At 41.1% G+C, this 13,208-nt stretch overlaps 1 protein-coding gene across 1 annotated transcript in view; it reads left to right on the forward strand.

Moving 5' to 3' along the window:
- CHSY1 (chondroitin sulfate synthase 1) overlaps positions 1-13,208 on the forward strand; it is a 77,788-nt gene that overhangs the window by 998 nt on the left and 63,582 nt on the right. The window lies entirely within an intron of this gene.

Below are 13,208 nucleotides of genomic sequence, written 5' to 3' on the forward strand. Positions count from 1 at the left end.
GGCGGGATGGTGAGCGCAGCGCTCAAGAACATGGCCTTTGGGGTCAGATAGACTAGTGTGGCCTCACTGGGTGTGCCTCTCACCTTGATTAAGGCACTTTAGCCTTTACAAATCGAAGCCTCTCGTTAAAAGGGCCCGACATATCGGGTCTCCCTCATAATGTTGGAAAACTCATAGCACAGTACCTGATAGTGGAGGCAATTGGGGTTGTTACTGGATTCTCTAAAATGTGCACCTTTGTCCTTGTAAAACTAGAGCCCGTGTACATTAATCTAGTTCTAGAACCTTTCCATATCACACTCTCACATTTCGCAGTTGGAGGCACTCCTGTAAATGAAAGAATGTCCGCAGCGCCCTGGACCACTCCAGTCTGTTGAGTAAAGGGAGAGAACCTTGGAGAAAAGCAGTTCTTGGCCGTTGGTAGACAACAGTGGAAAACTGCATTCTGGCGTTAATTAGTTCAGCTTAGTGGTGTATGCATGTTATCCAGTAACTGGGCTCTAGTTGGCCAAATGAGTCATAAAAGCAGCTGGAATCGTGTTCAGGTTTAACAAAGGGATTAGCCAATGTAGTCTTTAGAAGGGAGATGATTTTGGAATGGCTGGCATGGTTAGAATCAGATTTGTATTGGAGTGAATTTGAACTTGGAGAGGGTTGTAGACTCAATAAAGGAATTTGATTGAAACCCTGCATGTGTGAAGTATGGAAACACCGTATGGATAAAGTTTGGGTCTTATTCAGCCACAGAATAAACCAATGTGGGGAGTGGTTTTAGAGCCTGAATGGTCTGGGAATGAAATTTCAGAGCAGCCAGTGCTGAGCCAGGCTAAGCTGGTTGCTGTTTGTTCTTATAACCAATACCTTTACACTTCAGTTTTTAAATGCAGTCTGGGTCAGATTTTTCAAGCATTAGATGTGAGGGGAAAAGCATATATGGTCCTCCTTGCCTTTAAGGGAGGAAGTAAAGGACTGAGAAGGAAGATGAAAGCGGTCTTCAGTGACTGCCCCTTGAATGGCTTGATCCCCATTCCTGCACATTTCCTTTAGGGCCCTGCTTAAGTCCAGAGCCCACATTCCGCCAGTAAGGGTCCTGAGTGGCTGAAAAGCTTAGAATGCAGGTAGTGTAAAAACAGACTAATGCAGGCCGAGCGCTGTGGCTCACGCTTGTAATCCTAGCACTTTGGGAGGCCGAGGCGGGCGGATCACCCGAGGTCAGGAGTTCGACACCAGCCTGACCAATATCGTGAAACCCCGTCTCTACTCAAAATACAAAAATTAGCCGGGCGTAGTGGCGTGCGCCTGTAGTCCCAGCCACTCTGGAGGCTGAGGCAGGAGAATCGCTTGAACCCAGGAGGAGGAGGTTGCAGTGAGCCAAGGTCATGCCACTGCACTCCAACCTGGGCTACAGAGCGAGACTCCATCTCAAAAAAAATATATATATATATATATGTATCTATCTATCTATCGATCGATAGATAGAGATACATAGGCTAATGCAGCGATTTGGGAAACAGCCGATCAGGATTCTCTCCTAGATCTACCTTGCATTACCTGAGGTTTTGTGGGATTTTTTTTGACCAGAGAAACAGCCACATCAGAAATCGAGGATGAGCCGCGTAAATTACTTATTTACAGCATGGTTTTGAAAGTAAATCCGCATGACTCTAGTGTAGTGATAGACCATGTGAAATAACAATTTTGGGGACAGTTACCAAACTAGTACAAATAGTAAATTAGGTGACTGCCTTATCTCCCCCATGCCCCTGATGAGCAAATGCATTTTCATGGTTGCAATATCAATATATTCAAATCAACGGGGGGTCTAATGCACCAGCAATACTCAGAAAATGTAATGCAGCCTGGGCGAGGTGGCTCACGCCCATAATCCCAGCACTTTGGGAGGCTGAGGCAGGCAGATCACGAGGTCAGGAGATAGATACCATCCTGGCTAACACAGTGAAACCCGTCTACTAAAAATGCAAAAAAAACAAATTAGCCGGGCTTGGTGGCAGGCGCCTGTAATCCCAGCTACTGGGGAAACTGAGGCAGGAGAATAGAGTAAACCTGGGAGGCGGAGCTTGCTGTGAGCCGACATTGCACCACTGCCCTACAGCCTGGGGGACAGAGCGAGACTCCATCTCTAAAAAAAAAAAAGAAATGTAATGCAAGCTAGAGCTACTGTTTCACACTTGGAGATGGTTTCCTAAACTCGAGCTAGACACTCTTACTTTTGGCCTCCTTTCCACATCTCCTCCCTCATCTTTTTGTGGATATAAGATTTAATCTGTGTTTTTTTTTTTTGTTTTTTTTTTTTTCCCCAGGTAGTTAGGGGAAAGCAGAAACACAGTTTGCCCCCAGGCCGGGTTCTCCCTTCATTGTGACACCTCTGCCTTTCTGAGAAAGGAAAACGCCTACCAGGAGGTAGTGTCCAGCTCGTGTCACTCCAGCTTTCTCACATAAATTTCCTTTTATCTCTCAGATCTTAAGAAGTCAGAGTACCTGGAGCCTGGAGGTGGACCTGCCCTGCCAGTTAGGGTCCTTTGCCTCTCGTCTGCCAACACTGTGTTTAGACTGACTGCAGGAGTTGGCACAAGACGATTTTAGCCTTAAGGCTAAAAGTTAAGGAACTTTTGGGGAAGGCCTCAATTGGGATGGAGGTTATAAGGTATAACATATGATTACAGTTTTACTGTACTCTGCAGCCCAGGCCAAAAGTCTGCACTGAGCTCTTAAATTGGAAATTGCATGCACAGTTCAGTATAAAAGTAAGCTTGATTCTTGTAGCACAAGATAGAACTCTAGTTTGGAAATCGATGTGCTGAGTTTTACATTTCTCCTGAAAGGTAAATTCATTCTTTATCTTAAAGAAAACTCTAGTTTTGTTTTTAAAAAAAAACAAAAGCAACTGTTGTTTGGCTTATGGATGAAGGAGATGCCAGCAGTTTCAGTAAGATGATACTTTGGTGTAGAATACTGAAAATGTCAGAATTTAGGTCTAGGGACTAGTAGCTAGCAACCTCTTCTTTCCAACAACTGTCTGAGATCCAGAAAGGGGCTAAAAAAGCTTTTGAAAATCCAAGGAGATATGCCCGTCCACACTGAAGGCACTGCACTTTGATGATAGAACATCTCCATCATTACACATTTTTACTTTCTAGACCTGCCATCTGCTTGAGGGGTGGATGGGGGCCACCAAGATATAGCAGGGCAGTGACAGCTGATAGCAGACAAGAAACAGATTTTTCACAGCAGGCAAGACAAAACTCAAAATGTAGCAGGTGAGAGACCAGCCAGGACTGACCTTTGGAGGCCCTGAGTGACACTAGCTGTTAATTTCATAGGAGTGATCCTGATTCATTACTTAGGATCCATTTCTTTGTAAAGCACATGCATGCATGGCCCCTCTGGGCCCAGACCCTGAATCCTGGGGGAGACTACAATACATGGCTTGCTCTCGTGTTCTTTAGTCAGAGGGGCAACACTAAAAAGAGGGTTTCTGCTAGTGATGGATGCTGTAGAGAAAACAGAACAGGGTTGGGGCAGGGCACGTGTGTCCTCTGTGTTAGGTGATCAGGGAAGTGGCATGTGGGCTGAGATCTGATCATGAAGAGCCAGTTGTGTGTGAATATCAATGATGGAGCATCAAGGCCAAGGAAGCGCTGGGAAGTCCCAAGGCAGGGACCGGCTTGGAAAGGAACACCAAGAAGGCCAATAAAAGAAAGGGAAGGAGCTCGCTAGTGTCCAGTCATTCTAAATGAATTAGAAAACCACTGGAGGGTTTATGCAGGAAGAGGAGGTGGGTAGCTGGGGTTCTGTAAATTAACACAAATAATTTATTTTGACTCATCTACAAATTATTCGTATTCTAGGTAATTTCGCTTTAAAATGGTACTGTAATTTCTCTGAAGTCATTTATTATGCGAATTAAGGACAGCTTGTCAGAACCTCTGGGTTTCTTGTGTCTTGCATTACTAGCTGCAATTCGTATTTTTCTCATATTTTAAAATTTTCTTCTTAGTTATGTTCTGTGACATATGGAAGGGAAATGTTTATGTAGTTCAGTCTATGTCTCTGCCTTTTTGATTTTAGTTTCTCCTACCCCAGGTTCACAGTTACTGCCCTGGAGAGATTTTTAAAGGTAACATTTCCTTCCTAATTCTGGAAAGGGTAGAAATCATCTCAACTTTATTTTTTCCCCAAATAGTATGTGGTCGCAGCACCACGTACCGTGGACTAAGTTTTCATTTCCCTACCAATTTGAAATGCCATCTTCATCATACTCAGAATTCTTGGGTATGTTTCTGGACTTCATGTTTTGCTCCATTGATCTTTCTGTCTGTTCTTGTGCCAGTACCACCCATTGAAATTATTGGAGGTTGAATAATATTGCAATATCCGGTGGACAAGTTCTCCTTTGTTATTCATCTGCTTCAAACATTTCTTGGCTACACTTACCTTTTCTTGCTGAGAGAGTTTTCATGCTATTTAAATTTTTTGAATCAACGTTTTGATAAAAAGAAAAAGCCACACATATTTTGCTTATTTGTCCATTTTTATGCCCAGAACCTTGAACTAATCCAACACCTTTTGTTTGTTTTGGTTCTTACTGTCTCTGGGCTGAAGATGGGGGAATAGTTTTGTTCTTTTTTTATATTGTCAGAAGAAAGAGGTGGATGGTTTCCTTTCTTTGCACCAAAATTGAACAAGCCGTTAAAGATTAGTGTCAGTCTGTAGGGGACTGTGGGAAGAAAGTTTGAGAAGCATTACCTTGAGATACAGGAAACTTATTTCAAGATACTGTTATCAGTTAATGATCTCTTCCCAATGCTTTAAATGAAGGCAGACTGTTCTTTACCAACCTTAATGAGATCCTCCTACCTTATAAATCTGAATTCATTTCCTTATTTCTTGAGCTAAGCTCACTCTCTTAGATAGAATTCAACTTGGCAAACATTTATACAGAAAGCTTTTCCGTATAAAATCCAAATAATCAACCTGTAAGTGAACTTTTGGTGTGCCAAGTCATTTCAGATTATGAATTTCCTGTAGGAGACTAGTGAACAGTGTGGCCTTGAAAATGAGTGTAGTTTTTTATGTCATGGTTCAAGATCTTGATGCCCTCAAACAGAATATTCCAGGGATAGCTATGGCTGTCAGTAGGGGATTGTGCATGGCTGTTTTCATTGCATTGGCAGCTTTACTTTCACGTGTCCATTAACTAAGCTGCTGTTTATTAAAAGTAGATTGCTAATACAGGGCCCTAGTCTCTGCAGAGTTCATAGTCTCAGAAGGAAACGAGCGACGGTATTGGTTAGAGGGCTGTCAAGGTGCTTGAACTAGTCACTGTGGGGGAACAGAAGAAAGAGGCTTAGTAAACCCAGTGGGTGAATGGATCAAGAAATGTCTCACCCACACTCCTACCCTTTTTTTACCCACTAGCTCAGTCTTGGAAGATGAAGAGGTGTTTTTGAGGCAGAGACAACTACAGGTTTCCTACAACATGAAATGGCAGGAATTAGTGAAGGAGTGATGGGAAAGGCCAGCTGCTTGGGGCTGGGTGTAGGCTGTGGGTGGTAGAGTGGTGGGCAGGGACATGGAGCGAAGGTCTGCGCGCCAGGCTTAGGAATTTGGGCTTCATGTGGTTGGTGTCCAGAGCTGTTGGTGACATTTCAGCAGGACAGTAGCCTGATGGGATGTGTATTTTGGAAGATCAGCCCAGTGGTGTTGCCACTGCAGAGGGTGGTTGGAGTTCATCAAGTACCGGTACCTAGCTAGAGTTGGACGGGACCGGTACCTGTTGAGGGGCACTTGGGTAGCATTTATCTAGAAGTCTAAAATGCAGCTCTTTTGGGGTCTAGCAATTCCTCTAGAATTTTTTCCAAAGGAGTTTTAAAGGTGTGCTTAAAGGTATACATATGAAGTGGAAATTTCAGGTATCTTAGGTATCCTGCTTTAGGAGATAAGGACCAAAATTGACTTAACTGATTCATCCATACTGTGATCTGCATCTCTGACAAGTAAAAATGGTGTGGCTGAAATATGTTATTGACATGAAGAGAGGTTCAGAATATACTTAAGTGAAAGTAAGCTGTAAAACAGTATGGTCAGTACAAGTCCCTTTGTGTTTAAAGTAAAACAAAAGTATATGTGTAGCATAGAAAAGGAAACATAAAAGGATGTACTCACTGTGATGCCAAATGATCTTTTATATTCTTTTTAGCACTTTTCTATATATTCTAGTTTTTCTACAGTAAGCAGTTATTTTATAATAAAGCTACAGTAAAACCACAAAAAGATGCCAGCTCTAAGAGAAACTGTGCATTCCATTTTGAGCACGTTAGGCTGTTGGCCTGGAGGTCTGCTAGGCACAGAGCTACAGCCCATTCTTGTTTCAGTCAGTTACCATTAATTCTGTCCTGAAGTGACCGAGTTATTTTAGCACACATTTACTTGGTTAGTGTAACAACTGTTTTCCTCAGTTACTGTAACTTCATGCTTCCAGGTGATACTAGGGAGGATCTGGTGGCAGCATTTTCAATGCAGGGACCCCAGCTTTTGTATCTTAATGTAAATACTCAGTGCTTCCACCTGTTGTTGATGCCTTTTTGGCTTCTGGTTCCGGATGACATTGGATGAACAGGAAAACTTCGTTACAGTTTACAAGTATAAAAGCAGTCCATCTTCTCACCTGAATTCAGTGTCATCTCTGAAGCATTTATAGCTACAGCATTTATTCTGTAGACAAATACATTTTCTGGATTATTAAAAATAAGGTACAGTCTGCTCTGATTTGGTGTCAAGTTGGTGCTTGTAAACCAAAAACCTGAGGATTATTGACAGGTAGGTGTTGAGGCCATTGAGGTTGTGGTTTTCTAGGTGGACCATAGGTGCAAAGGCTGTTACACTTTGCTCAGCGTGTTTCTGATGGTAGTGTCTGCAGATAATTGGGCAGAATTTAGAGTAGCATATGGATCCAGACACTGAATGTGGCCTCAGAAGCTAATGTTGGAATCAAGTTTTCTGACCTTCAGTTAAATCCAGCCCAAGCACTGCAAAGGTGTCCTTGACTGGCAGGTTTTGTCCAAGTTTTCAAGTCGTCAAGCCATGCACACTGAGAGTGGGCCTGAAAGTGGTTGAAGTATAAGGCTGGTCTCCTTATCCACGAAGACTGTTTGCCCAGCCTTAGCAGTGTCCATGAGAGTGGGAAAGTGATGTGGGTGATCACCTGGGAGACGTGTGTGGGATGGAAAAGCCAATGGATTGGCCAGTGGAGGCTGTAGAGCCAGGGTGGCTGTTGACTGTTGTTAGGTGGGTTTCGTACAGGGTAGTGCCTCCGTCCAGGAAGACGTGGTCGGCCAGAATAAGTTCAGTGTGGTTTAATTGTTTGCATTAAACAATACTGATTTTTGGTTCATGTGGATCATTAAGTATTAGTTGTATATTTACACTTTTAAGGGTACAGCAGTGATATGCAAATTATATAAAGTAGCTCTCAAAAACTTTCAAGCTTTGGAAATGTCTCATGAGATCAGAATTTGCCTTCTGTCGTTTACACTCCAAATTTTAATTCTTATGTTTCAAAAGTGTCCTATTTGCGGTCTCTGTTCCCATTGTTTGCTGTGAACCTGGGCTCACAGGGCAGGCTCCTCTTAGCCTTTAATACCTTGGAATGCCCTCTGGGCTTGTGCCCAGGCCATTGTTGAAGTGGGAAGCTGTAATCCACCCTGCCAACAGCTTAATTAAGAAGAAAAAGGGCTCTTTACTGCTTGCTTTCCCCTGAAGTCTGTTTTTTAGGATGGACAGTAAAGAGTGTAATTTGATTTTTCTTTTAAAATAATTTTCCAATCATTCACAACCTCTGTTATATTTTCCCGCTTCCTTTCAAAAAGAATTTGAGACTGGACAGGTCATAAGGACGTGTACGATGAGACGGTTAAAGGTTTTGAAAGAGGAAACCACATACCCGGAAACCACACGCACAGAAGTGGGAAACTGCAACTGAATGCATGTGCTGCAGAGCTTTTGGAACCAAGGCAGAAGACGGAGATGAGGGACTGAACAGTGTTTGCAACATCTTGCCAGAGGGGATTCCTTCCAGCCGAGGAGAGGCCCATGGCATCACTTGGTAGCCTTGAAAGACCTCTGCCTTTTCTCAAGGCCATGGCTCTGACTGGCAGCATAGAGTAGTGCCCTCCATGTACTTTTTTGGGAGGATAAACTTGGACTGCTGCTCCATCACCCTGTGCTTCCTGTAATGATACCTCCGTCATTGACCTAGGGAGAAGTTTCCCTCAGGCCTTAGTATCTGAAATAGTTTTTACACTTAACCCTGAACAGTAGGACACAGTCTTGTGACTTCCTATGGCTGCCTGCTAGAAAGTTTGTACTGAATTTGGGCCCACCACTAGCAAATCCATCGGTCACATGATGGCAGATAGGTCTCAGCACATGAGCACTTTGCAGTTGAAGTGGTGACTCCTGAGAGTGCTGTCACTGATTCAGGGTTTGCCCGGGGCAGGGCAGCCCCAACCAGGATTTGCCTTTTGTTCCTTGCTTAAAGGTTTCCTACTCTTTTCCTTGGTCTCATTTTCTTGCTGATTTTTCTCATCCTGTATGCATTTTGGTTAAGTTGTCTTAAATCCCTTCTGTAACAGGGGAGACTGTAAATACAGCTGGCCCTGCTATCTGCTACACCTGTGGATTCCACCATCTATGGATTGAAAATATTTGGGAGGAAAAACAATAAAAAATAAGAACACAATAATAAAAATAATACAAATAAATACAATATAGTATAACAACTATTTACATAGCATTTACATTGTATTAGGTATTATAAGTAATCTAGAGATGATTTAAAGTATACAGGAGGATATGTGAAGGTTTAAGCAAATACTGCACCATTTTATATCAGGGACTTGAGCATCTGTGGATTTTGGGGTCCTGGGATCATTCCCTGTTGGATACTAAGGAACAGCTGTGTATGCACTTAATTCCTATTATCCATCAGTTCTACAAAGAGAAAAACCCATATCCTCCCTTCTTTAACTTCCAAGATGATTTTATCATGAGTCCTTTCACACTTATTGCTGTGTAACCATCAGACATCACATGTAATAGTAATTTTGGGGAACTCATGGAAAATCTCCCCACCTTTTTAATGGTAAATAGTAGAGTAACTATTAAAGTTTAAAAATCACAGTCGAAACAACTCAATCTTATTCCATTTTTCTTTCAGTTTTTCTTGTTGGATAAAAAAATGTTCTATTACAAAAGTAAAAATTCTCTGTTGTTACATGTTTTGGTTTCTTTGGTTGCTTGTTAGCCTGAAAGCTTTTGCCCAGTTAAAACTTTTTTTTCTAACGCTAAATTACCTGTTGCAGAAAACTTAGAAAATTTAGAAAACATAAAGAAGACTATTGGTCGGGCACTTTGGCTCCCGCCGGTAATCCCAGCACTTTGGGAGGCCGAGGTGGGCGGATCACGAGGTCAGGAGTTCGAGACCAGCCTGACCAACATGGTAAAACCTCGTCTTGACTAAAAGTATAAAAATTAGCTGGGCATGGTGGCAGGTGCCTGTAATCCCAGCTACTCGGGAGGCTGAGGCAGGAGAATCGTTCAAACCCAGGAGGCGGAGGTTGCAGTGAGATCACGCCATTGCACTCCAGCCTGGGCAACAAGGCCAGACTCCGTCTCAGAAAAAAAAAAAAAGACTATTAAATCCTTTCTGGTTTTCCCATCCAAGAATAACCACGGTGAATACTTTGGGGGTGGAGTTGTACGTTATTTTATTTTTTATATGTACTTTTGTTCCTTGGTAAGCCACCTCACAAGTATATACTGTTGCCTGCTTTTTAAACTTACTCATATATTATGAATATTTACCGAGCACAAGAGTCATGCTATAGATGCAACTTTGTACAGTGGTGTATTTTATGTATCTTTTCTTAAAACAACACTGAATAGAAATGGAGACTGATATTAACCCATTTTATGCTTAGAGTTCCATTATTGGAACACTAAGCTTGTGGGAGTTATTTATTATCCTGCTCAAGGTCATCACCAAGGTCTGATTTTTTCCACACACAAAAAAATCACAACCTCCGGCATAAATGGGTTAAGTCCTAACCAGCAAAGGCATTCCTTAGCTAAGCTAATATTGGTCCAGCCGAATTACTTAACTGTGGTTTAACTCGGTGTAGGAATAGCGTTTAGAAACCTAGAATGATGGAAGATTCACTTGGCACTCTCAAGTTTCAGCTGCCTTATCTGGGCTTGAGCAAGAGTTGGATATCAGTTCGTTGAAAATGAGCTTTTTCTGGCAAAGCCTCTGCAAACGTTTTGTCGTTTCAATTAAGTGAGAGTTCTTTGCTCCTGGTAACAAATGTGTTGATGGCAAAGCTGACGTTTGCTTATGAAAATGAAGGAACTGGACCTGTTGATATTGCAGAAGAGGGGACAGCTTGCTGCTTCAGGAGCATTCCCTTCAATTATTTAAAATTATTAATGCATCCCCTCCTCCTTCCTCAGGATGGTGGTGAATCACAATTTATGTTCCAGAACTCGTTCACTTTGTGGAGCTATTTAAGTTAAAGGACCCTAATTGAAAAGATTATAATTTCTTAAGATTGGAGGGTTTACAAAGACTTGACATTGAGAGATTTCCCTCAAAACCAACCACCAGTCATTTAGAACAGAAAAGGACAACATGAGGTTTTTCCCTGAATTACCTAAAAAGGAACAGATAATAATTGGGTGGAGTTACCATAAAACTGTAGGGTTGAGGTTAGACTGTTTTTAAAATTAATTGGTTTCTCTTCTTGAGCAAATTACACCATTTCAAGTCATAGTTGAGGCATTAATTGCGTACGTGCTGGTTGTACTGCTAGGGCCTCTTTCACAGTATTCTTCCTGGTGGGGCACATGGGAAGCAGGGCCAAACTAAAATGAAGTTTCATCCTCAGTCTAATAGGAAAGTTTCTGGTGTTCTAAAGCAAAAACACTTGTGAAATTTAAAGTCTTAGACTTCTATCCTGTAACATTGTCTGAAGTTGATAGTAAAACAAGATTTCAGTATATAGCTTGAGGCTCAGGTTTTTAGCCAGAAACGTAAGAAGCATTTTCCACATTACCTTTGTTCCATGTATTTCTGAGACTGACTAGTCCATGTTGAACCCACACTTTCCTGTCTTCCTTACTTTTTCTTCTCACTACTTTATTTGATTTGCAAACTCTTGCCTTACCTAATAATAAGTCATACTTACATAGTGCCAAGCAGGCTTCTAAGCACTTTACAGAGAACTCATTTAACCCTCACAGCAACCCCTGTTTACAGATAAGGAAACTGAGGCACAGAGTAACTCACCCAAAGTGGAGCTGGGATTCTCACCCCCATGGCCTGATTCCAGAGCCAGCTCTTGACCGTGATGCTGTAGATTGCCTCCTTAGTAGGTTGTTCTTTGAAGGCAGGAATTGTCTCACCCACCCCATCTCCCAAATAACATTATAGTGTTTTAGTATTTTCATGGCTTCCTAAGTTGAAAATTTCTCAAAGATACAAGATAGAAATGATTTCTGACCTTTTGTAAACACATGCGGAACCATTAAGTTGCTTATAGTACACTAGTGGGCAGTATTCAGTCCACACATTTATTGACCTCTATTATATGCCAAACACTGAAATTATTTACCTTTTCAAAGAATTGTTGTGACTGCCAAATGAAAAACATTTCTCTATAAAGAGAGCATCATCAGGGGCTCCTCAACTTGAATGGGGGGTCATGACACTATAATTTTGTCCTAACTTCCCAAGGCTGGAGGCGTTCTGAGAAGTTGTCTTCCCTCCATATGTCACCACATCAGAAGACTGTGTATAACTTGTCACACATTCACACATTGTCACATTTGCAAAAGGACTTGTCCCTTTGTAGGTGGAATTGGTTTTTCTTTAAATTAATTGCCACATCTCTGTTTATTCTACATCCTTTTTCTTCAGGAGCATATCCTTTGTGAAAATGAAGTGCAGTACCTAGTACAGTATCTGTTAATACTGTGAAATGAATGAGCTGAATTTGTTTTTTGTTGTTATTGTGGTTCTTTGTTAATGAGTTATTTAAGTGGCATAAGAATACAGGTCCATTTTAAATCCATAGGCAAGAAAACATTAACAACGCCATCTTATATCCATTCTGTGATTTTGACATCTCAGAAATTAGGATGGATTTTATAGTTACTGGCATCATGGGATTATGATTGGCAGTATTTTTTAAATTTGTTGTTGATAAAACAATGGTGCATCTTCCAATTAACGTCCTAAATTTGATGAAAAATGGTATATATTTAATCTTTGCACTTTTTGAGAGGCGTATTGGCAGAAAGTTGAATTCCATTAAATTTTGCCTCTACTTGAAAGATACATTTGAAGTTGTTTTGTATTCCTCATGTTTGGGTTTGGAAGAGAAATAAAAGCCAGTCATTTGTTTTCCAAGTACTTCATTGTGAGTTCTTTTTAAAATTACAAAAGTAAAATGTTTAGAATCTCGGTTTCACAAGATGAAAAAAGTTCTGGAAATGGATGGTGGTGATGGTTTCACAACACTGAATGCTGCTGAACTTTACATTTAGAAATGTTTAAGATGATAAATTTTATGTATATTTTATCACAGTTTTTTCCAAAAAGTAATATGATACTTAACGCCATTGTCCTTCAATATAGAGATGCATAGAATAAAAAGTGAAAGTCACCTTTGTCCACACGCATTCCAGCTCCTCCCAGTTTTCCTCCTTGATAGCTCTTCCCCAGAGGTTTGGTGTGTATCTTTTCAGATTTTTCTCTCCTAAGACTTTTCCTTAAAGATGTGTGGGAGTTTCATTGATCTTCAAGTAATTTTTCACTATAATAAATACACTTGTAACAGGTAAAATAAAAAAATATTTGAGAGAACGTCATTTGATAACTGTGCTTTTTTGATCTTAGGATTAAATTTACTATTTTATTTATTCTCCACGATACTTTTTCTTGGAAGTGGTCTGTATAAATTAATTATTGTAGCCAAACAACTTTAGATCTTAATACAGAGTGTGAAGAAAATGTGAGGGAAAGTGCGACATGATAGCCTTAAATTAGCTGCTCAGCAGAAGCAGCCTTTATGTGGTTTCCTTGCAGTTGACCACTCATCCTCCCTCTGTTGATAGGCAACTGTTGTCTC

The sequence above is a fragment of the Trachypithecus francoisi genome, unplaced genomic scaffold (assembly GCF_009764315.1).
Source record: "Trachypithecus francoisi isolate TF-2019V2 unplaced genomic scaffold, Tfra_2.0 Lachesis_group3, whole genome shotgun sequence".
Classification (NCBI taxonomy): Eukaryota; Metazoa; Chordata; class Mammalia; order Primates; family Cercopithecidae; genus Trachypithecus; species Trachypithecus francoisi.